Source organism: Salmo salar, unplaced genomic scaffold (genome assembly GCF_965601325.2).
Source record: "Salmo salar unplaced genomic scaffold, fSalSal1 ptg000293l, whole genome shotgun sequence".
Lineage (NCBI taxonomy): Eukaryota > Metazoa > Chordata > Actinopteri > Salmoniformes > Salmonidae > Salmo > Salmo salar.
In genome coordinates this window covers 2,260,001-2,277,500 of record NW_027675346.1, presented here as the reverse complement: position 1 = coordinate 2,277,500, position 17,500 = coordinate 2,260,001, and the positions used below count along the sequence as shown (strand labels likewise).

Sequence of the window (17,500 nt, the reverse complement as noted above, 5' to 3'; positions counted from 1 at the left end):
TTTAGTCAATTCATCATTAAATGCTTAATACAAGGCAGTGTTGCTGATGAAATAGTGCAAGAGCACACCCTCGTGGACAAAATGCTTACAGCACCTGGTATTCCCAGGCGGTCTCCCATCCAAGTACTAACCAGGCCCGACCCTGCTTAGCTTCCGAGATCAGACGAGATCGGGCGTACCCAGGCTGGTATGGCCGTAAGCGAGAAACAATCTCTTGCTACAACATATATAGTCAAAGTGAGTGTGATAAACAGACATTGCATTTTCAACAATTAGATAAGCAGCTTGAACTTTGTGTCACTGAAAAAGTAGAAGAAATTACAAACACTGTTCCCATCACTTTTTAGCACAGGTAGTTGGATAAAATACAAACTTTATTTCCTTTCATCATTTGAACAGGGCCAAGGAGCACAAAGCACACACAAGCTGCATTCAGCAACAATATTCTTGTTTGTCTCATAAATACAAGGCAGATGCTAATTGAAAACACAAGGAAATTTGATCCTATTAAAAAGGCAGGAAGCTGCATTTAGTCAATTCATCATTAAATGCTTACTACAACGCAGTGTTGCTGATGAAATAGTGCAAGACCACACCCTCGTGGACAAAATGCTTACAGCACCTGGTATTTCCAGGCGGTCTCCCATCCAAGTACTAACCAGGCCGGACCCTGCTTAGCTTCCGAGATCAGACGAGATCGGGCGTACCCAGGCTGATATGGCCGTAAGCGAGAAACAATCTCTTGCTACAACATATATAGTCAAAGTGAGTCTGATAAAACAGACATTTAGTCAATTCATCATTAAATGCTTACTACAAGGCAGTGTTGCTGATGAAATAGTGCAAGAGCACACCCTCGTGGACAAAATGCTTACAGCACCTGGTATTTCCAGGCGGTCTCCCATCCAAGTACTAACCAGGCCCGACCCTGCTTAGCTTCCGAGATCAGACGAGATCGGGCGTACCCAGGCTGGTATGGCCGTAAGCGAGAAACAATCTCTTGCTACAACATATATAGTCAAAGTGAGTCTGATAAAACAGACATTTAGTCAATTCATCATTAAATGCTTACTACAAGGCAGTGTTGCTGATGAAATAGTGCAAGAGCACACCCTCGTGGACAAAATGCTTACAGCACCTGGTATTCCCAGGCGGTCTCCCATCCAAGTACTAACCAGGCCCGACCCTGCTTAGCTTCCGAGATCAGACGAGATCGGGCGTACCCAGGCTGGTATGGCCGTAAGCGAGAAACAATCTCTTGCTACAACATATATAGTCAAAGTGAGTGTGATAAACAGACATTGCATTTTCAACAATTAGATAAGCAGCTTGAACTTTGTGTCACTGAAAAAGTAGAAGAAATTACAAACACTGTTCCCATCACTTTTTAGCACAGGTAGTTGGATAAAATACAAACTTTATTTCCTTTCATCATTTGAACAGGGCCAAGGAGCACAAAGCACACACAAGCTGCATTCAGCAACAATATTCTTGTTTGTCTCATAAATACAAGGCAGATGCTAATTGAAAACACAAGGAAATTTGATCCTATTAAAAAGGCAGGAAGCTGCATTTAGTCAATTCATCATTAAATGCTTACTACAACGCAGTGTTGCTGATGAAATAGTGCAAGAGCACACCCTCGTGGACAAAATGCTTACAGCACCTGGTATTTCCAGGCGGTCTCCCATCCAAGTACTAACCAGGCCCGACCCTGCTTAGCTTCCGAGATCAGACGAGATCGGGCGTACCCAGGCTGATATGGCCGTAAGCGAGAAAAAATCTCTTGCTACAACATATATAGTCAAAGTGAGTGTGATAAACAGAGATTGCATTTTCACCAATTAGATAAGCAGCTTGAACTTTGTGTCACTGAAAAAGTAGAAGAAATTACAAACACTGTTCCCATCACTTTTTAGCACAGGTAGTTGGATAAAATACAAACTTTATTTCCTTTCATCATTTGAACAGGGCAAAGGAGCACAAAGCACACACAAGCTGCATTCAGCAACAATATTCTTGTTTGTCTTATAAATACAAGGCAGATGCTAATTGAAAACACAAGGAAATTTGATCCTATTAAAAAGGCAGGAAGCTGCATTTAGTCAATTCATCATTAAATTCTTACTACAAGGCAGTGTTGCTGATGAAATAGTGCAGGGGCACACCCTCGTGGACAAAATGCTTACAGCACCTGGTATTCCCAGGCGGTCTCCCATCCAAGTACTAACCAGGCCCGACCCTGCTTAGCTTCCGAGATCAGACGAGATCGGGGGTACCCAGGCTGGTATGGCCGTAAGCGAGAAACAATCTCTTGCTACAACATATATAGTCAAAGTGAATCTGATAAAACAGACATTTAGTCAATTCATCATTAAATGCTTAATACAAGGCAGTGTTGCTGATGAAATAGTGCAAGAGCACACCCTCGTGGACAAAATGCTTACAGCACCTGGTATTCCCAGGCGGTCTCCCATCCAAGTACTAACCAGGCCCGACCCTGCTTAGCTTCCGAGATCAGACGAGATCGGGCGTACCCAGGCTGGTATGGCCGTAAGCGAGAAACAATCTCTTGCTACAACATATATAGTCAAAGTGAGTGTGATAAACAGACATTGCATTTTCAACAATTAGATAAGCAGCTTGAACTTTGTGTCACTGAAAAAGTAGAAGAAATTACAAACACTGTTCCCATCACTTTTTAGCACAGGTAGTTGGATAAAATACAAACTTTATTTCCTTTCATCATTTGAACAGGGCCAAGGAGCACAAAGCACACACAAGCTGCATTCAGCAACAATATTCTTGTTTGTCTCATAAATACAAGGCAGATGCTAATTGAAAACACAAGGAAATTTGATCCTATTAAAAAGGCAGGAAGCTGCATTTAGTCAATTCATCATTAAATTCTTACTACAAGGCAGTGTTGCTGATGAAATAGTGCAGGGGCACACCCTCGTGGACAAAATGCTTACAGCACCTGGTATTCCCAGGCGGTCTCCCATCCAAGTACTAACCAGGCCCGACCCTGCTTAGCTTCCGAGATCAGACGAGATCGGGGGTACCCAGGCTGGTATGGCCGTAAGCGAGAAACAATCTCTTGCTACAACATATATAGTCAAAGTGAATCTGATAAAACAGACATTTAGTCAATTCATCATTAAATGCTTAATACAAGGCAGTGTTGCTGATGAAATAGTGCAAGAGCACACCCTCGTGGACAAAATGCTTACAGCACCTGGTATTCCCAGGCGGTCTCCCATCCAAGTACTAACCAGGCCCGACCCTGCTTAGCTTCCGAGATCAGACGAGATCGGGCGTACCCAGGCTGGTATGGCCGTAAGCGAGAAACAATCTCTTGCTACAACATATATAGTCAAAGTGAGTGTGATAAACAGACATTGCATTTTCAACAATTAGATAAGCAGCTTGAACTTTGTGTCACTGAAAAAGTAGAAGAAATTACAAACACTGTTCCCATCACTTTTTAGCACAGGTAGTTGGATAAAATACAAACTTTATTTCCTTTCATCATTTGAACAGGGCCAAGGAGCACAAAGCACACACAAGCTGCATTCAGCAACAATATTCTTGTTTGTCTCATAAATACAAGGCAGATGCTAATTGAAAACACAAGGAAATTTGATCCTATTAAAAAGGCAGGAAGCTGCATTTAGTCAATTCATCATTAAATGCTTACTACAACGCAGTGTTGCTGATGAAATAGTGCAAGAGCACACCCTCGTGGACAAAATGCTTACAGCACCTGGTATTTCCAGGCGGTCTCCCATCCAAGTACTAACCAGGCCCGACCCTGCTTAGCTTCCGAGATCAGACGAGATCGGGCGTACCCAGGCTGATATGGCCGTAAGCGAGAAACAATCTCTTGCTACAACATATATAGTCAAAGTGAGTCTGATAAAACAGACATTTAGTCAATTCATCATTAAATGCTTACTACAAGGCAGTGTTGCTGATGAAATAGTGCAGGGGCACACCCTCGTGGACAAAATGCTTACAGCACCTGGTATTCCCAGGCGGTCTCCCATCCAAGTACTAACCAGGCCCGACCCTGCTTAGCTTCCGAGATCAGACGAGATCGGGCGTACCCCGGCTGGTATGGCCGTAAGCTAGAAACAATCTCTTGCTACAACATATATAGTCAAAGTGAATCTGATAAAACAGACATTTAGTCAATTCATCATTAAATGCTTAATACAAGGCAGTGTTGCTGATGAAATAGTGCAAGAGCACACCCTCGTGGACAAAATGCTTACAGCACCTGGTATTCCCAGGCGGTCTCCCATCCAAGTACTAACCAGGCCCGACCCTGCTTAGCTTCCGAGATCAGACGAGATCGGGGGTACCCAGGCTGGTATGGCCGTAAGCGAGAAACAATCTCTTGCTACAACATATATAGTCAAAGTGAATCTGATAAAACAGACATTTAGTCAATTCATCATTAAATGCTTAATACAAGGCAGTGTTGCTGATGAAATAGTGCAGGGGCACACCCTCGTGGACAAAATGCTTACAGCACCTGGTATTCCCAGGCGGTCTCCCATCCAAGTACTAACCAGGCCCGACCCTGCTTAGCTTCCGAGATCAGACGAGATCGGGCGTACCCAGGCTGGTATGGCCGTAAGCGAGAAACAATCTCTTGCTACAACATATATAGTCAAAGTGAGTGTGATAAACAGACATTGCATTTTCACCAATTAGATAAGCAGCTTGAACTTTGTGTCACTGAAAAAGTAGAAGAAATTACAAACACTGTTCCCATCACTTTTTAGCACAGGTAGTTGGATAAAATACAAACTTTATTTCCTTTCATCATTTGAACAGGGCAAAGGAGCACAAAGCACACACAAGCTGCATTCAGCAACAATATTCTTGTTTGTCTTATAAATACAAGGCAGATGCTAATTGAAAACACAAGGAAATTTGATCCTATTAAAAAGGCAGGAAGCTGCATTTAGTCAATTCATCATTAAATGCTTACTACAAGGCAGTGTTGCTGATGAAATAGTGCAGGGGCACACCCTCGTGGACAAAATGCTTACAGCACCTGGTATTCCCAGGCGGTCACCCATCCAAGTACTAACCAGGCCCGACCCTGCTTAGCTTCCGAGATCAGACGAGATCGGGCGTACCCAGGCTGGTATGGCCGTAAGCGAGAAACAATCTCTTGCTACAACATATATAGTCAAAGTGAATCTGATAAAACAGACATTTAGTCAATTCATCATTAAATGCTTAATACAAGGCAGTGTTGCTGATGAAATAGTGCAAGAGCACACCCTCGTGGACAAAATGCTTACAGCACCTGGTATTCCCAGGCGGTCTCCCATCCAAGTACTAACCAGGCCCGACCCTGCTTAGCTTCCGAGATCAGACGAGATCGGGCGTACCCAGGCTGGTATGGCCGTAAGCGAGAAACAATCTCTTGCTACAACATATATAGTCAAAGTGAGTGTGATAAACAGACATTGCATTTTCACCAATTAGATAAGCAGCTTGAACTTTGTGTCACTGAAAAAGTAGAAGAAATTACAAACACTGTTCCCATCACTTTTTAGCACAGGTAGTTGGATAAAATACAAACTTTATTTCCTTTCATCATTTGAACAGGGCAAAGGAGCACAAAGCACACACAAGCTGCATTCAGCAACAATATTCTTGTTTGTCTTATAAATACAAGGCAGATGCTAATTGAAAACACAAGGAAATTTGATCCTATTAAAAAGGCAGGAAGCTGCATTTAGTCAATTCATCATTAAATGCTTACTACAAGGCAGTGTTGCTGATGAAATAGTGCAGGGGCACACCCTCGTGGACAAAATGCTTACAGCACCTGGTATTCCCAGGCGGTCTCCCATCCAAGTACTAACCAGGCCCGACCCTGCTTAGCTTCCGAGATCAGACGAGATCGGGCGTACCCAGGCTGGTATGGCCGTAAGCTAGAAACAATCTCTTGCTACAACATATATAGTCAAAGTGAATCTGATAAAACAGACATTTAGTCAATTCATCATTAAATGCTTAATACAAGGCAGTGTTGCTGATGAAATAGTGCAAGAGCACACCCTCGTGGACAAAATGCTTACAGCACCTGGTATTCCCAGGCGGTCTCCCATCCAAGTACTAACCAGGCCCGACCCTGCTTAGCTTCCGAGATCAGACGAGATCGGGCGTACCCAGGCTGGTATGGCCGTAAGCGAGATACAATCTCTTGCTACAACATATATAGTCAAAGTGAGTCTGATAAAACAGACATTTAGTCAATTCATCATTAAATGCTTAATACAAGGCAGTGTTGCTGATGAAATAGTGCAAGAGCACACCCTCGTGGACAAAATGCTTACAGCACCTGGTATTCCCAGGCGGTCTCCCATCCAAGTACTAACCAGGCCCGACCCTGCTTAGCTTCCGAGATCAGACGAGATCGGGCGTACCCAGGCTGGTATGGCCGTAAGCGAGATACAATCTCTTGCTACAACATATATAGTCAAAGTGAGTCTGATAAAACAGACATTTAGTCAATTCATCATTAAATGCTTAATACAAGGCAGTGTTGCTGATGAAATAGTGCAAGAGCACACCCTCGTGGACAAAATGCTTACAGCACCTGGTATTCCCAGGCGGTCTCCCATCCAAGTACTAACCAGGCCCGACCCTGCTTAGCTTCCGAGATCAGACGAGATCGGGCGTACCCAGGCTGGTATGGCCGTAAGCGAGAAACAATCTCTTGCTACAACATATATAGTCAAAGTGAGTGTGATAAACAGACATTGCATTTTCACCAATTAGATAAGCAGCTTGAACTTTGTGTCACTGAAAAAGTAGAAGAAATTACAAACACTGTTCCCATCACTTTTTAGCACAGGTAGTTGGATAAAATACAAACTTTATTTCCTTTCATCATTTGAACAGGGCAAAGGAGCACAAAGCACACACAAGCTGCATTCAGCAACAATATTCTTGTTTGTCTTATAAATACAAGGCAGATGCTAATTGAAAACACAAGGAAATTTGATCCTATTAAAAAGGCAGGAAGCTGCATTTAGTCAATTCATCATTAAATGCTTACTACAAGGCAGTGTTGCTGATGAAATAGTGCAGGGGCACACCCTCGTGGACAAAATGCTTACAGCACCTGGTATTCCCAGGCGGTCTCCCATCCAAGTACTAACCAGGCCCGACCCTGCTTAGCTTCCGAGATCAGACGAGATCGGGCGTACCCAGGCTGGTATGGCCGTAAGCTAGAAACAATCTCTTGCTACAACATATATAGTCAAAGTGAATCTGATAAAACAGACATTTAGTCAATTCATCATTAAATGCTTAATACAAGGCAGTGTTGCTGATGAAATAGTGCAAGAGCACACCCTCGTGGACAAAATGCTTACAGCACCTGGTATTCCCAGGCGGTCTCCCATCCAAGTACTAACCAGGCCCGACCCTGCTTAGCTTCCGAGATCAGACGAGATCGGGCGTACCCAGGCTGGTATGGCCGTAAGCGAGATACAATCTCTTGCTACAACATATATAGTCAAAGTGAGTCTGATAAAACAGACATTTAGTCAATTCATCATTAAATGCTTAATACAAGGCAGTGTTGCTGATGAAATAGTGCAAGAGCACACCCTCGTGGACAAAATGCTTACAGCACCTGGTATTCCCAGGCGGTCTCCCATCCAAGTACTAACCAGGCCCGACCCTGCTTAGCTTCCGAGATCAGACGAGATCGGGCGTACCCAGGCTGGTATGGCCGTAAGCGAGAAACAATCTCTTGCTACAACATATATAGTCAAAGTGAGTGTGATAAACAGAGATTGCATTTTCACCAATTAGATAAGCAGCTTGAACTTTGTGTCACTGAAAAAGTAGAAGAAATTACAAACACTGTTCCCATCACTTTTTAGCACAGGTAGTTGGATAAAATACAAACTTTATTTCCTTTCATCATTTGAACAGGGCAAAGGAGCACAAAGCACACACAAGCTGCATTCAGCAACAATATTCTTGTTTGTCTTATAAATACAAGGCAGATGCTAATTGAAAACACAAGGAAATTTGATCCTATTAAAAAGGCAGGAAGCTGCATTTAGTCAATTCATCATTAAATGCTTACTACAAGGCAGTGTTGCTGATGAAATAGTGCAGGGGCACACCCTCGTGGACAAAATGCTTACAGCACCTGGTATTCCCAGGCGGTCTCCCATCCAAGTACTAACCAGGCCCGACCCTGCTTAGCTTCCGAGATCAGACGAGATCGGGCGTACCCAGGCTGGTATGGCCGTAAGCTAGAAACAATCTCTTGCTACAACATATATAGTCAAAGTGAATCTGATAAAACAGACATTTAGTCAATTCATCATTAAATGCTTAATACAAGGCAGTGTTGCTGATGAAATAGTGCAAGAGCACACCCTCGTGGACAAAATGCTTACAGCACCTGGTATTCCCAGGCGGTCTCCCATCCAAGTACTAACCAGGCCCGACCCTGCTTAGCTTCCGAGATCAGACGAGATCGGGCGTACCCAGGCTGGTATGGCCGTAAGCGAGATACAATCTCTTGCTACAACATATATAGTCAAAGTGAGTCTGATAAAACAGACATTTAGTCAATTCATCATTAAATGCTTAATACAAGGCAGTGTTGCTGATGAAATAGTGCAAGAGCACACCCTCGTGGACAAAATGCTTACAGCACCTGGTATTCCCAGGCGGTCTCCCATCCAAGTACTAACCAGGCCCGACCCTGCTTAGCTTCCGAGATCAGACGAGATCGGGCGTACCCAGGCTGGTATGGCCGTAAGCGAGATACAATCTCTTGCTACAACATATATAGTCAAAGTGAGTCTGATAAAACAGACATTTAGTCAATTCATCATTAAATGCTTAATACAAGGCAGTGTTGCTGATGAAATAGTGCAAGAGCACACCCTCGTGGACAAAATGCTTACAGCACCTGGTATTCCCAGGCGGTCTCCCATCCAAGTACTAACCAGGCCCGACCCTGCTTAGCTTCCGAGATCAGACGAGATCGGGCGTACCCAGGCTGGTATGGCCGTAAGCGAGAAACAATCTCTTGCTACAACATATATAGTCAAAGTGAGTGTGATAAACAGACATTGCATTTTCACCAATTAGATAAGCAGCTTGAACTTTGTGTCACTGAAAAAGTAGAAGAAATTACAAACACTGTTCCCATCACTTTTTAGCACAGGTAGTTGGATAAAATACAAACTTTATTTCCTTTCATCATTTGAACAGGGCAAAGGAGCACAAAGCACACACAAGCTGCATTCAGCAACAATATTCTTGTTTGTCTTATAAATACAAGGCAGATGCTAATTGAAAACACAAGGAAATTTGATCCTATTAAAAAGGCAGGAAGCTGCATTTAGTCAATTCATCATTAAATGCTTACTACAAGGCAGTGTTGCTGATGAAATAGTGCAGGGGCACACCCTCGTGGACAAAATGCTTACAGCACCTGGTATTCCCAGGCGGTCACCCATCCAAGTACTAACCAGGCCCGACCCTGCTTAGCTTCCGAGATCAGACGAGATCGGGCGTACCCAGGCTGGTATGGCCGTAAGCGAGAAACAATCTCTTGCTACAACATATATAGTCAAAGTGAATCTGATAAAACAGACATTTAGTCAATTCATCATTAAATGCTTAATACAAGGCAGTGTTGCTGATGAAATAGTGCAAGAGCACACCCTCGTGGACAAAATGCTTACAGCACCTGGTATTCCCAGGCGGTCTCCCATCCAAGTACTAACCAGGCCCGACCCTGCTTAGCTTCCGAGATCAGACGAGATCGGGCGTACCCAGGCTGGTATGGCCGTAAGCGAGAAACAATCTCTTGCTACAACATATATAGTCAAAGTGAGTGTGATAAACAGACATTGCATTTTCACCAATTAGATAAGCAGCTTGAACTTTGTGTCACTGAAAAAGTAGAAGAAATTACAAACACTGTTCCCATCACTTTTTAGCACAGGTAGTTGGATAAAATACAAACTTTATTTCCTTTCATCATTTGAACAGGGCAAAGGAGCACAAAGCACACACAAGCTGCATTCAGCAACAATATTCTTGTTTGTCTTATAAATACAAGGCAGATGCTAATTGAAAACACAAGGAAATTTGATCCTATTAAAAAGGCAGGAAGCTGCATTTAGTCAATTCATCATTAAATGCTTACTACAAGGCAGTGTTGCTGATGAAATAGTGCAGGGGCACACCCTCGTGGACAAAATGCTTACAGCACCTGGTATTCCCAGGCGGTCTCCCATCCAAGTACTAACCAGGCCCGACCCTGCTTAGCTTCCGAGATCAGACGAGATCGGGCGTACCCAGGCTGGTATGGCCGTAAGCTAGAAACAATCTCTTGCTACAACATATATAGTCAAAGTGAATCTGATAAAACAGACATTTAGTCAATTCATCATTAAATGCTTAATACAAGGCAGTGTTGCTGATGAAATAGTGCAAGAGCACACCCTCGTGGACAAAATGCTTACAGCACCTGGTATTCCCAGGCGGTCTCCCATCCAAGTACTAACCAGGCCCGACCCTGCTTAGCTTCCGAGATCAGACGAGATCGGGCGTACCCAGGCTGGTATGGCCGTAAGCGAGATACAATCTCTTGCTACAACATATATAGTCAAAGTGAGTCTGATAAAACAGACATTTAGTCAATTCATCATTAAATGCTTAATACAAGGCAGTGTTGCTGATGAAATAGTGCAAGAGCACACCCTCGTGGACAAAATGCTTACAGCACCTGGTATTCCCAGGCGGTCTCCCATCCAAGTACTAACCAGGCCCGACCCTGCTTAGCTTCCGAGATCAGACGAGATCGGGCGTACCCAGGCTGGTATGGCCGTAAGCGAGATACAATCTCTTGCTACAACATATATAGTCAAAGTGAGTCTGATAAAACAGACATTTAGTCAATTCATCATTAAATGCTTAATACAAGGCAGTGTTGCTGATGAAATAGTGCAAGAGCACACCCTCGTGGACAAAATGCTTACAGCACCTGGTATTCCCAGGCGGTCTCCCATCCAAGTACTAACCAGGCCCGACCCTGCTTAGCTTCCGAGATCAGACGAGATCGGGCGTACCCAGGCTGGTATGGCCGTAAGCGAGAAACAATCTCTTGCTACAACATATATAGTCAAAGTGAGTGTGATAAACAGACATTGCATTTTCACCAATTAGATAAGCAGCTTGAACTTTGTGTCACTGAAAAAGTAGAAGAAATTACAAACACTGTTCCCATCACTTTTTAGCACAGGTAGTTGGATAAAATACAAACTTTATTTCCTTTCATCATTTGAACAGGGCAAAGGAGCACAAAGCACACACAAGCTGCATTCAGCAACAATATTCTTGTTTGTCTTATAAATACAAGGCAGATGCTAATTGAAAACACAAGGAAATTTGATCCTATTAAAAAGGCAGGAAGCTGCATTTAGTCAATTCATCATTAAATGCTTACTACAAGGCAGTGTTGCTGATGAAATAGTGCAGGGGCACACCCTCGTGGACAAAATGCTTACAGCACCTGGTATTCCCAGGCGGTCTCCCATCCAAGTACTAACCAGGCCCGACCCTGCTTAGCTTCCAAGATCAGACGAGATCGGGCGTACCCAGGCTGGTATGGCCGTAAGCTAGAAACAATCTCTTGCTACAACATATATAGTCAAAGTGAATCTGATAAAACAGACATTTAGTCAATTCATCATTAAATGCTTAATACAAGGCAGTGTTGCTGATGAAATAGTGCAAGAGCACACCCTCGTGGACAAAATGCTTACAGCACCTGGTATTCCCAGGCGGTCTCCCATCCAAGTACTAACCAGGCCCGACCCTGCTTAGCTTCCGAGATCAGACGAGATCGGGCGTACCCAGGCTGGTATGGCCGTAAGCGAGATACAATCTCTTGCTACAACATATATAGTCAAAGTGAGTCTGATAAAACAGACATTTAGTCAATTCATCATTAAATGCTTAATACAAGGCAGTGTTGCTGATGAAATAGTGCAAGAGCACACCCTCGTGGACAAAATGCTTACAGCACCTGGTATTCCCAGGCGGTCTCCCATCCAAGTACTAACCAGGCCCGACCCTGCTTAGCTTCCGAGATCAGACGAGATCGGGCGTACCCAGGCTGGTATGGCCGTAAGCGAGAAACAATCTCTTGCTACAACATATATAGTCAAAGTGAGTGTGATAAACAGAGATTGCATTTTCACCAATTAGATAAGCAGCTTGAACTTTGTGTCACTGAAAAAGTAGAAGAAATTACAAACACTGTTCCCATCACTTTTTAGCACAGGTAGTTGGATAAAATACAAACTTTATTTCCTTTCATCATTTGAACAGGGCAAAGGAGCACAAAGCACACACAAGCTGCATTCAGCAACAATATTCTTGTTTGTCTTATAAATACAAGGCAGATGCTAATTGAAAACACAAGGAAATTTGATCCTATTAAAAAGGCAGGAAGCTGCATTTAGTCAATTCATCATTAAATGCTTACTACAAGGCAGTGTTGCTGATGAAATAGTGCAGGGGCACACCCTCGTGGACAAAATGCTTACAGCACCTGGTATTCCCAGGCGGTCTCCCATCCAAGTACTAACCAGGCCCGACCCTGCTTAGCTTCCGAGATCAGACGAGATCGGGCGTACCCAGGCTGGTATGGCCGTAAGCTAGAAACAATCTCTTGCTACAACATATATAGTCAAAGTGAATCTGATAAAACAGACATTTAGTCAATTCATCATTAAATGCTTAATACAAGGCAGTGTTGCTGATGAAATAGTGCAAGAGCACACCCTCGTGGACAAAATGCTTACAGCACCTGGTATTCCCAGGCGGTCTCCCATCCAAGTACTAACCAGGCCCGACCCTGCTTAGCTTCCGAGATCAGACGAGATCGGGCGTACCCAGGCTGGTATGGCCGTAAGCGAGATACAATCTCTTGCTACAACATATATAGTCAAAGTGAGTCTGATAAAACAGACATTTAGTCAATTCATCATTAAATGCTTAATACAAGGCAGTGTTGCTGATGAAATAGTGCAAGAGCACACCCTCGTGGACAAAATGCTTACAGCACCTGGTATTCCCAGGCGGTCTCCCATCCAAGTACTAACCAGGCCCGACCCTGCTTAGCTTCCGAGATCAGACGAGATCGGGCGTACCCAGGCTGGTATGGCCGTAAGCGAGATACAATCTCTTGCTACAACATATATAGTCAAAGTGAGTCTGATAAAACAGACATTTAGTCAATTCATCATTAAATGCTTAATACAAGGCAGTGTTGCTGATGAAATAGTGCAAGAGCACACCCTCGTGGACAAAATGCTTACAGCACCTGGTATTCCCAGGCGGTCTCCCATCCAAGTACTAACCAGGCCCGACCCTGCTTAGCTTCCGAGATCAGACGAGATCGGGCGTACCCAGGCTGGTATGGCCGTAAGCGAGAAACAATCTCTTGCTACAACATATATAGTCAAAGTGAGTGTGATAAACAGAGATTGCATTTTCACCAATTAGATAAGCAGCTTGAACTTTGTGTCACTGAAAAAGTAGAAGAAATTACAAACACTGTTCCCATCACTTTTTAGCACAGGTAGTTGGATAAAATACAAACTTTATTTCCTTTCATCATTTGAACAGGGCAAAGGAGCACAAAGCACACACAAGCTGCATTCAGCAACAATATTCTTGTTTGTCTTATAAATACAAGGCAGATGCTAATTGAAAACACAAGGAAATTTGATCCTATTAAAAAGGCAGGAAGCTGCATTTAGTCAATTCATCATTAAATTCTTACTACAAGGCAGTGTTGCTGATGAAATAGTGCAGGGGCACACCCTCGTGGACAAAATGCTTACAGCACCTGGTATTCCCAGGCGGTCTCCCATCCAAGTACTAACCAGGCCCGACCCTGCTTAGCTTCCGAGATCAGACGAGATCGGGCGTACCCAGGCTGGTATGGCCGTAAGCGAGAAACAATCTCTTGCTACAACATATATAGTCAAAGTGAGTGTGATAAACAGACATTGCATTTTCACCAATTAGATAAGCAGCTTGAACTTTGTGTCACTGAAAAAGTAGAAGAAATTACAAACACTGTTCCCATCACTTTTTAGCACAGGTAGTTGGATAAAATACAAACTTTATTTCCTTTCATCATTTGAACAGGGCAAAGGAGCACAAAGCACACACAAGCTGCATTCAGCAACAATATTCTTGTTTGTCTTATAAATACAAGGCAGATGCTAATTGAAAACACAAGGAAATTTGATCCTATTAAAAAGGCAGGAAGCTGCATTTAGTCAATTCATCATTAAATGCTTACTACAAGGCAGTGTTGCTGATGAAATAGTGCAGGGGCACACCCTCGTGGACAAAATGCTTACAGCACCTGGTATTCCCAGGCGGTCTCCCATCCAAGTACTAACCAGGCCCGACCCTGCTTAGCTTCCGAGATCAGACGAGATCGGGCGTACCCAGGCTGGTATGGCCGTAAGCTAGAAACAATCTCTTGCTACAACATATATAGTCAAAGTGAATCTGATAAAACAGACATTTAGTCAATTCATCATTAAATGCTTAATACAAGGCAGTGTTGCTGATGAAATAGTGCAAGAGCACACCCTCGTGGACAAAATGCTTACAGCACCTGGTATTCCCAGGCGGTCTCCCATCCAAGTACTAACCAGGCCCGACCCTGCTTAGCTTCCGAGATCAGACGAGATCGGGCGTACCCAGGCTGGTATGGCCGTAAGCGAGATACAATCTCTTGCTACAACATATATAGTCAAAGTGAGTCTGATAAAACAGACATTTAGTCAATTCATCATTAAATGCTTAATACAAGGCAGTGTTGCTGATGAAATAGTGCAAGAGCACACCCTCGTGGACAAAATGCTTACAGCACCTGGTATTCCCAGGCGGTCTCCCATCCAAGTACTAACCAGGCCCGACCCTGCTTAGCTTCCGAGATCAGACGAGATCGGGCGTACCCAGGCTGGTATGGCCGTAAGCGAGATACAATCTCTTGCTACAACATATATAGTCAAAGTGAGTCTGATAAAACAGACATTTAGTCAATTCATCATTAAATGCTTAATACAAGGCAGTGTTGCTGATGAAATAGTGCAAGAGCACACCCTCGTGGACAAAATGCTTACAGCACCTGGTATTCCCAGGCGGTCTCCCATCCAAGTACTAACCAGGCCCGACCCTGCTTAGCTTCCGAGATCAGACGAGATCGGGCGTACCCAGGCTGGTATGGCCGTAAGCGAGAAACAATCTCTTGCTACAACATATATAGTCAAAGTGAGTGTGATAAACAGACATTGCATTTTCACCAATTAGATAAGCAGCTTGAACTTTGTGTCACTGAAAAAGTAGAAGAAATTACAAACACTGTTCCCATCACTTTTTAGCACAGGTAGTTGGATAAAATACAAACTTTATTTCCTTTCATCATTTGAACAGGGCAAAGGAGCACAAAGCACACACAAGCTGCATTCAGCAACAATATTCTTGTTTGTCTTATAAATACAAGGCAGATGCTAATTGAAAACACAAGGAAATTTGATCCTATTAAAAAGGCAGGAAGCTGCATTTAGTCAATTCATCATTAAATGCTTACTACAAGGCAGTGTTGCTGATGAAATAGTGCAGGGGCACACCCTCGTGGACAAAATGCTTACAGCACCTGGTATTCCCAGGCGGTCTCCCATCCAAGTACTAACCAGGCCCGACCCTGCTTAGCTTCCGAGATCAGACGAGATCGGGCGTACCCAGGCTGGTATGGCCGTAAGCTAGAAACAATCTCTTGCTACAACATATATAGTCAAAGTGAATCTGATAAAACAGACATTTAGTCAATTCATCATTAAATGCTTAATACAAGGCAGTGTTGCTGATGAAATAGTGCAAGAGCACACCCTCGTGGACAAAATGCTTACAGCACCTGGTATTCCCAGGCGGTCTCCCATCCAAGTACTAACCAGGCCCGACCCTGCTTAGCTTCCGAGATCAGACGAGATCGGGCGTACCCAGGCTGGTATGGCCGTAAGCGAGATACAATCTCTTGCTACAACATATATAGTCAAAGTGAGTCTGATAAAACAGACATTTAGTCAATTCATCATTAAATGCTTAATACAAGGCAGTGTTGCTGATGAAATAGTGCAAGAGCACACCCTCGTGGACAAAATGCTTACAGCACCTGGTATTCCCAGGCGGTCTCCCATCCAAGTACTAACCAGGCCCGACCCTGCTTAGCTTCCGAGATCAGACGAGATCGGGCGTACCCAGGCTGGTATGGCCGTAAGCGAGATACAATCTCTTGCTACAACATATATAGTCAAAGTGAGTCTGATAAAACAGACATTTAGTCAATTCATCATTAAATGCTTAATACAAGGCAGTGTTGCTGATGAAATAGTGCAAGAGCACACCCTCGTGGACAAAATGCTTACAGCACCTGGTATTCCCAGGCGGTCTCCCATCCAAGTACTAACCAGGCCCGACCCTGCTTAGCTTCCGAGATCAGACGAGATCGGGCGTACCCAGGCTGGTATGGCCGTAAGCGAGAAACAATCTCTTGCTACAACATATATAGTCAAAGTGAGTGTGATAAACAGAGATTGCATTTTCACCAATTAGATAAGCAGCTTGAACTTTGTGTCACTGAAAAAGTAGAAGAAATTACAAACACTGTTCCCATCACTTTTTAGCACAGGTAGTTGGATAAAATACAAACTTTATTTCCTTTCATCATTTGAACAGGGCAAAGGAGCACAAAGCACACACAAGCTGCATTCAGCAACAATATTCTTGTTTGTCTTATAAATACAAGGCAGATGCTAATTGAAAACACAAGGAAATTTGATCCTATTAAAAAGGCAGGAAGCTGCATTTAGTCAATTCATCATTAAATTCTTACTACAAGGCAGTGTTGCTGATGAAATAGTGCAGGGGCACACCCTCGTGGACAAAATGCTTACAGCACCTGGTATTCCCAGGCGGTCTCCCATCCAAGTACTAACCAGGCCCGACCCTGCTTAGCTTCCGAGATCAGACGAGATCGGGGGTACCCAGGCTGGTATGGCCGTAAGCGAGAAACAATCTCTTGCTACAACATATATAGTCAAAGTGAATCTGATAAAACAGACATTTAGTCAATTCATCATTAAATGCTTAATACAAGGCAGTGTTGCTGATGAAATAGTGCAGGGGCACACCCTCGTGGACAAAATGCTTACAGCACCTGGTATTCCCAGGCGGTCTCCCATCCAAGTACTAACCAGGCCCGACCCTGCTTAGCTTCCGAGATCAGACGAGATCGGGCGTACCCAGGCTGGTATGGCCGTAAGCGAGAAACAATCTCTTGCTACAACATATATAGTCAAAGTGAGTGTGATAAACAGACATTGCATTTTCA

General features: G+C 43.7%; 49 non-coding genes and 1 pseudogene across 49 annotated transcripts; all 50 read right to left on the bottom strand.

Moving 5' to 3' along the window:
• Window positions 1-82: 82 nt before the first annotated feature.
• On the bottom strand, window positions 83-201 carry LOC145873588 (5S ribosomal RNA). The gene has a single exon (XR_014389223.1). It is a non-coding gene; the product is annotated as a 5S ribosomal RNA (ribosomal RNA).
• Window positions 202-610: 409 nt separating this feature from the next.
• LOC145870698 (uncharacterized) lies at window positions 611-729 on the bottom strand (annotated as a pseudogene).
• Window positions 730-868: 139 nt separating this feature from the next.
• Window positions 869-987, bottom strand: LOC145868203 (5S ribosomal RNA). The gene has a single exon (XR_014384197.1). It is a non-coding gene; the product is annotated as a 5S ribosomal RNA (ribosomal RNA).
• A 139-nt stretch (window positions 988-1,126) lies between these two features.
• Window positions 1,127-1,245, bottom strand: LOC145873587 (5S ribosomal RNA). Its single transcript, XR_014389222.1, has one exon. It is a non-coding gene; the product is annotated as a 5S ribosomal RNA (ribosomal RNA).
• Window positions 1,246-1,654: 409 nt separating this feature from the next.
• LOC145869520 (5S ribosomal RNA) lies at window positions 1,655-1,773 on the bottom strand. Its single transcript, XR_014385516.1, has one exon. It is a non-coding gene; the product is annotated as a 5S ribosomal RNA (ribosomal RNA).
• Window positions 1,774-2,182: 409 nt separating this feature from the next.
• On the bottom strand, window positions 2,183-2,301 carry LOC145874972 (5S ribosomal RNA). The gene has a single exon (XR_014390606.1). It is a non-coding gene; the product is annotated as a 5S ribosomal RNA (ribosomal RNA).
• A 139-nt stretch (window positions 2,302-2,440) lies between these two features.
• Window positions 2,441-2,559, bottom strand: LOC145873586 (5S ribosomal RNA). Its single transcript, XR_014389221.1, has one exon. It is a non-coding gene; the product is annotated as a 5S ribosomal RNA (ribosomal RNA).
• Window positions 2,560-2,968: 409 nt separating this feature from the next.
• On the bottom strand, window positions 2,969-3,087 carry LOC145874971 (5S ribosomal RNA). The gene has a single exon (XR_014390605.1). It is a non-coding gene; the product is annotated as a 5S ribosomal RNA (ribosomal RNA).
• A 139-nt stretch (window positions 3,088-3,226) lies between these two features.
• Window positions 3,227-3,345, bottom strand: LOC145873585 (5S ribosomal RNA). Its single transcript, XR_014389220.1, has one exon. It is a non-coding gene; the product is annotated as a 5S ribosomal RNA (ribosomal RNA).
• A 409-nt stretch (window positions 3,346-3,754) lies between these two features.
• Window positions 3,755-3,873, bottom strand: LOC145869519 (5S ribosomal RNA). Its single transcript, XR_014385515.1, has one exon. It is a non-coding gene; the product is annotated as a 5S ribosomal RNA (ribosomal RNA).
• A 139-nt stretch (window positions 3,874-4,012) lies between these two features.
• On the bottom strand, window positions 4,013-4,131 carry LOC145868072 (5S ribosomal RNA). Its single transcript, XR_014384066.1, has one exon. It is a non-coding gene; the product is annotated as a 5S ribosomal RNA (ribosomal RNA).
• Window positions 4,132-4,270: 139 nt separating this feature from the next.
• On the bottom strand, window positions 4,271-4,389 carry LOC145874970 (5S ribosomal RNA). Its single transcript, XR_014390604.1, has one exon. It is a non-coding gene; the product is annotated as a 5S ribosomal RNA (ribosomal RNA).
• Window positions 4,390-4,528: 139 nt separating this feature from the next.
• LOC145873584 (5S ribosomal RNA) lies at window positions 4,529-4,647 on the bottom strand. The gene has a single exon (XR_014389219.1). It is a non-coding gene; the product is annotated as a 5S ribosomal RNA (ribosomal RNA).
• A 409-nt stretch (window positions 4,648-5,056) lies between these two features.
• Window positions 5,057-5,175, bottom strand: LOC145872133 (5S ribosomal RNA). The gene has a single exon (XR_014387765.1). It is a non-coding gene; the product is annotated as a 5S ribosomal RNA (ribosomal RNA).
• A 139-nt stretch (window positions 5,176-5,314) lies between these two features.
• LOC145873583 (5S ribosomal RNA) lies at window positions 5,315-5,433 on the bottom strand. Its single transcript, XR_014389218.1, has one exon. It is a non-coding gene; the product is annotated as a 5S ribosomal RNA (ribosomal RNA).
• Window positions 5,434-5,842: 409 nt separating this feature from the next.
• LOC145873582 (5S ribosomal RNA) lies at window positions 5,843-5,961 on the bottom strand. Its single transcript, XR_014389217.1, has one exon. It is a non-coding gene; the product is annotated as a 5S ribosomal RNA (ribosomal RNA).
• A 139-nt stretch (window positions 5,962-6,100) lies between these two features.
• Window positions 6,101-6,219, bottom strand: LOC145873581 (5S ribosomal RNA). The gene has a single exon (XR_014389216.1). It is a non-coding gene; the product is annotated as a 5S ribosomal RNA (ribosomal RNA).
• Window positions 6,220-6,358: 139 nt separating this feature from the next.
• LOC145873580 (5S ribosomal RNA) lies at window positions 6,359-6,477 on the bottom strand. The gene has a single exon (XR_014389215.1). It is a non-coding gene; the product is annotated as a 5S ribosomal RNA (ribosomal RNA).
• Window positions 6,478-6,616: 139 nt separating this feature from the next.
• Window positions 6,617-6,735, bottom strand: LOC145873578 (5S ribosomal RNA). The gene has a single exon (XR_014389213.1). It is a non-coding gene; the product is annotated as a 5S ribosomal RNA (ribosomal RNA).
• Window positions 6,736-7,144: 409 nt separating this feature from the next.
• On the bottom strand, window positions 7,145-7,263 carry LOC145873577 (5S ribosomal RNA). Its single transcript, XR_014389212.1, has one exon. It is a non-coding gene; the product is annotated as a 5S ribosomal RNA (ribosomal RNA).
• A 139-nt stretch (window positions 7,264-7,402) lies between these two features.
• LOC145873576 (5S ribosomal RNA) lies at window positions 7,403-7,521 on the bottom strand. The gene has a single exon (XR_014389211.1). It is a non-coding gene; the product is annotated as a 5S ribosomal RNA (ribosomal RNA).
• Window positions 7,522-7,660: 139 nt separating this feature from the next.
• Window positions 7,661-7,779, bottom strand: LOC145873575 (5S ribosomal RNA). The gene has a single exon (XR_014389210.1). It is a non-coding gene; the product is annotated as a 5S ribosomal RNA (ribosomal RNA).
• Window positions 7,780-8,188: 409 nt separating this feature from the next.
• On the bottom strand, window positions 8,189-8,307 carry LOC145873574 (5S ribosomal RNA). The gene has a single exon (XR_014389209.1). It is a non-coding gene; the product is annotated as a 5S ribosomal RNA (ribosomal RNA).
• Window positions 8,308-8,446: 139 nt separating this feature from the next.
• Window positions 8,447-8,565, bottom strand: LOC145873573 (5S ribosomal RNA). Its single transcript, XR_014389208.1, has one exon. It is a non-coding gene; the product is annotated as a 5S ribosomal RNA (ribosomal RNA).
• A 139-nt stretch (window positions 8,566-8,704) lies between these two features.
• Window positions 8,705-8,823, bottom strand: LOC145873572 (5S ribosomal RNA). Its single transcript, XR_014389207.1, has one exon. It is a non-coding gene; the product is annotated as a 5S ribosomal RNA (ribosomal RNA).
• A 139-nt stretch (window positions 8,824-8,962) lies between these two features.
• On the bottom strand, window positions 8,963-9,081 carry LOC145873571 (5S ribosomal RNA). The gene has a single exon (XR_014389206.1). It is a non-coding gene; the product is annotated as a 5S ribosomal RNA (ribosomal RNA).
• A 409-nt stretch (window positions 9,082-9,490) lies between these two features.
• Window positions 9,491-9,609, bottom strand: LOC145872122 (5S ribosomal RNA). The gene has a single exon (XR_014387754.1). It is a non-coding gene; the product is annotated as a 5S ribosomal RNA (ribosomal RNA).
• A 139-nt stretch (window positions 9,610-9,748) lies between these two features.
• LOC145873570 (5S ribosomal RNA) lies at window positions 9,749-9,867 on the bottom strand. Its single transcript, XR_014389205.1, has one exon. It is a non-coding gene; the product is annotated as a 5S ribosomal RNA (ribosomal RNA).
• A 409-nt stretch (window positions 9,868-10,276) lies between these two features.
• On the bottom strand, window positions 10,277-10,395 carry LOC145873569 (5S ribosomal RNA). The gene has a single exon (XR_014389204.1). It is a non-coding gene; the product is annotated as a 5S ribosomal RNA (ribosomal RNA).
• Window positions 10,396-10,534: 139 nt separating this feature from the next.
• On the bottom strand, window positions 10,535-10,653 carry LOC145873567 (5S ribosomal RNA). Its single transcript, XR_014389202.1, has one exon. It is a non-coding gene; the product is annotated as a 5S ribosomal RNA (ribosomal RNA).
• Window positions 10,654-10,792: 139 nt separating this feature from the next.
• LOC145873566 (5S ribosomal RNA) lies at window positions 10,793-10,911 on the bottom strand. Its single transcript, XR_014389201.1, has one exon. It is a non-coding gene; the product is annotated as a 5S ribosomal RNA (ribosomal RNA).
• Window positions 10,912-11,050: 139 nt separating this feature from the next.
• Window positions 11,051-11,169, bottom strand: LOC145873565 (5S ribosomal RNA). Its single transcript, XR_014389200.1, has one exon. It is a non-coding gene; the product is annotated as a 5S ribosomal RNA (ribosomal RNA).
• Window positions 11,170-11,578: 409 nt separating this feature from the next.
• On the bottom strand, window positions 11,579-11,697 carry LOC145867832 (5S ribosomal RNA). Its single transcript, XR_014383825.1, has one exon. It is a non-coding gene; the product is annotated as a 5S ribosomal RNA (ribosomal RNA).
• Window positions 11,698-11,836: 139 nt separating this feature from the next.
• LOC145873564 (5S ribosomal RNA) lies at window positions 11,837-11,955 on the bottom strand. Its single transcript, XR_014389199.1, has one exon. It is a non-coding gene; the product is annotated as a 5S ribosomal RNA (ribosomal RNA).
• Window positions 11,956-12,094: 139 nt separating this feature from the next.
• Window positions 12,095-12,213, bottom strand: LOC145873563 (5S ribosomal RNA). The gene has a single exon (XR_014389198.1). It is a non-coding gene; the product is annotated as a 5S ribosomal RNA (ribosomal RNA).
• A 409-nt stretch (window positions 12,214-12,622) lies between these two features.
• On the bottom strand, window positions 12,623-12,741 carry LOC145873562 (5S ribosomal RNA). The gene has a single exon (XR_014389197.1). It is a non-coding gene; the product is annotated as a 5S ribosomal RNA (ribosomal RNA).
• A 139-nt stretch (window positions 12,742-12,880) lies between these two features.
• On the bottom strand, window positions 12,881-12,999 carry LOC145873561 (5S ribosomal RNA). Its single transcript, XR_014389196.1, has one exon. It is a non-coding gene; the product is annotated as a 5S ribosomal RNA (ribosomal RNA).
• Window positions 13,000-13,138: 139 nt separating this feature from the next.
• On the bottom strand, window positions 13,139-13,257 carry LOC145873560 (5S ribosomal RNA). Its single transcript, XR_014389195.1, has one exon. It is a non-coding gene; the product is annotated as a 5S ribosomal RNA (ribosomal RNA).
• Window positions 13,258-13,396: 139 nt separating this feature from the next.
• LOC145873559 (5S ribosomal RNA) lies at window positions 13,397-13,515 on the bottom strand. The gene has a single exon (XR_014389194.1). It is a non-coding gene; the product is annotated as a 5S ribosomal RNA (ribosomal RNA).
• Window positions 13,516-13,924: 409 nt separating this feature from the next.
• On the bottom strand, window positions 13,925-14,043 carry LOC145873558 (5S ribosomal RNA). Its single transcript, XR_014389193.1, has one exon. It is a non-coding gene; the product is annotated as a 5S ribosomal RNA (ribosomal RNA).
• A 409-nt stretch (window positions 14,044-14,452) lies between these two features.
• Window positions 14,453-14,571, bottom strand: LOC145873556 (5S ribosomal RNA). Its single transcript, XR_014389191.1, has one exon. It is a non-coding gene; the product is annotated as a 5S ribosomal RNA (ribosomal RNA).
• A 139-nt stretch (window positions 14,572-14,710) lies between these two features.
• Window positions 14,711-14,829, bottom strand: LOC145873555 (5S ribosomal RNA). The gene has a single exon (XR_014389190.1). It is a non-coding gene; the product is annotated as a 5S ribosomal RNA (ribosomal RNA).
• Window positions 14,830-14,968: 139 nt separating this feature from the next.
• On the bottom strand, window positions 14,969-15,087 carry LOC145873554 (5S ribosomal RNA). Its single transcript, XR_014389189.1, has one exon. It is a non-coding gene; the product is annotated as a 5S ribosomal RNA (ribosomal RNA).
• Window positions 15,088-15,226: 139 nt separating this feature from the next.
• LOC145873553 (5S ribosomal RNA) lies at window positions 15,227-15,345 on the bottom strand. Its single transcript, XR_014389188.1, has one exon. It is a non-coding gene; the product is annotated as a 5S ribosomal RNA (ribosomal RNA).
• A 409-nt stretch (window positions 15,346-15,754) lies between these two features.
• Window positions 15,755-15,873, bottom strand: LOC145873552 (5S ribosomal RNA). The gene has a single exon (XR_014389187.1). It is a non-coding gene; the product is annotated as a 5S ribosomal RNA (ribosomal RNA).
• A 139-nt stretch (window positions 15,874-16,012) lies between these two features.
• LOC145873551 (5S ribosomal RNA) lies at window positions 16,013-16,131 on the bottom strand. The gene has a single exon (XR_014389186.1). It is a non-coding gene; the product is annotated as a 5S ribosomal RNA (ribosomal RNA).
• A 139-nt stretch (window positions 16,132-16,270) lies between these two features.
• On the bottom strand, window positions 16,271-16,389 carry LOC145873550 (5S ribosomal RNA). The gene has a single exon (XR_014389185.1). It is a non-coding gene; the product is annotated as a 5S ribosomal RNA (ribosomal RNA).
• Window positions 16,390-16,528: 139 nt separating this feature from the next.
• On the bottom strand, window positions 16,529-16,647 carry LOC145873549 (5S ribosomal RNA). The gene has a single exon (XR_014389184.1). It is a non-coding gene; the product is annotated as a 5S ribosomal RNA (ribosomal RNA).
• A 409-nt stretch (window positions 16,648-17,056) lies between these two features.
• LOC145874969 (5S ribosomal RNA) lies at window positions 17,057-17,175 on the bottom strand. Its single transcript, XR_014390603.1, has one exon. It is a non-coding gene; the product is annotated as a 5S ribosomal RNA (ribosomal RNA).
• Window positions 17,176-17,314: 139 nt separating this feature from the next.
• On the bottom strand, window positions 17,315-17,433 carry LOC145873548 (5S ribosomal RNA). Its single transcript, XR_014389183.1, has one exon. It is a non-coding gene; the product is annotated as a 5S ribosomal RNA (ribosomal RNA).
• Window positions 17,434-17,500: the final 67 nt, after the last annotated feature.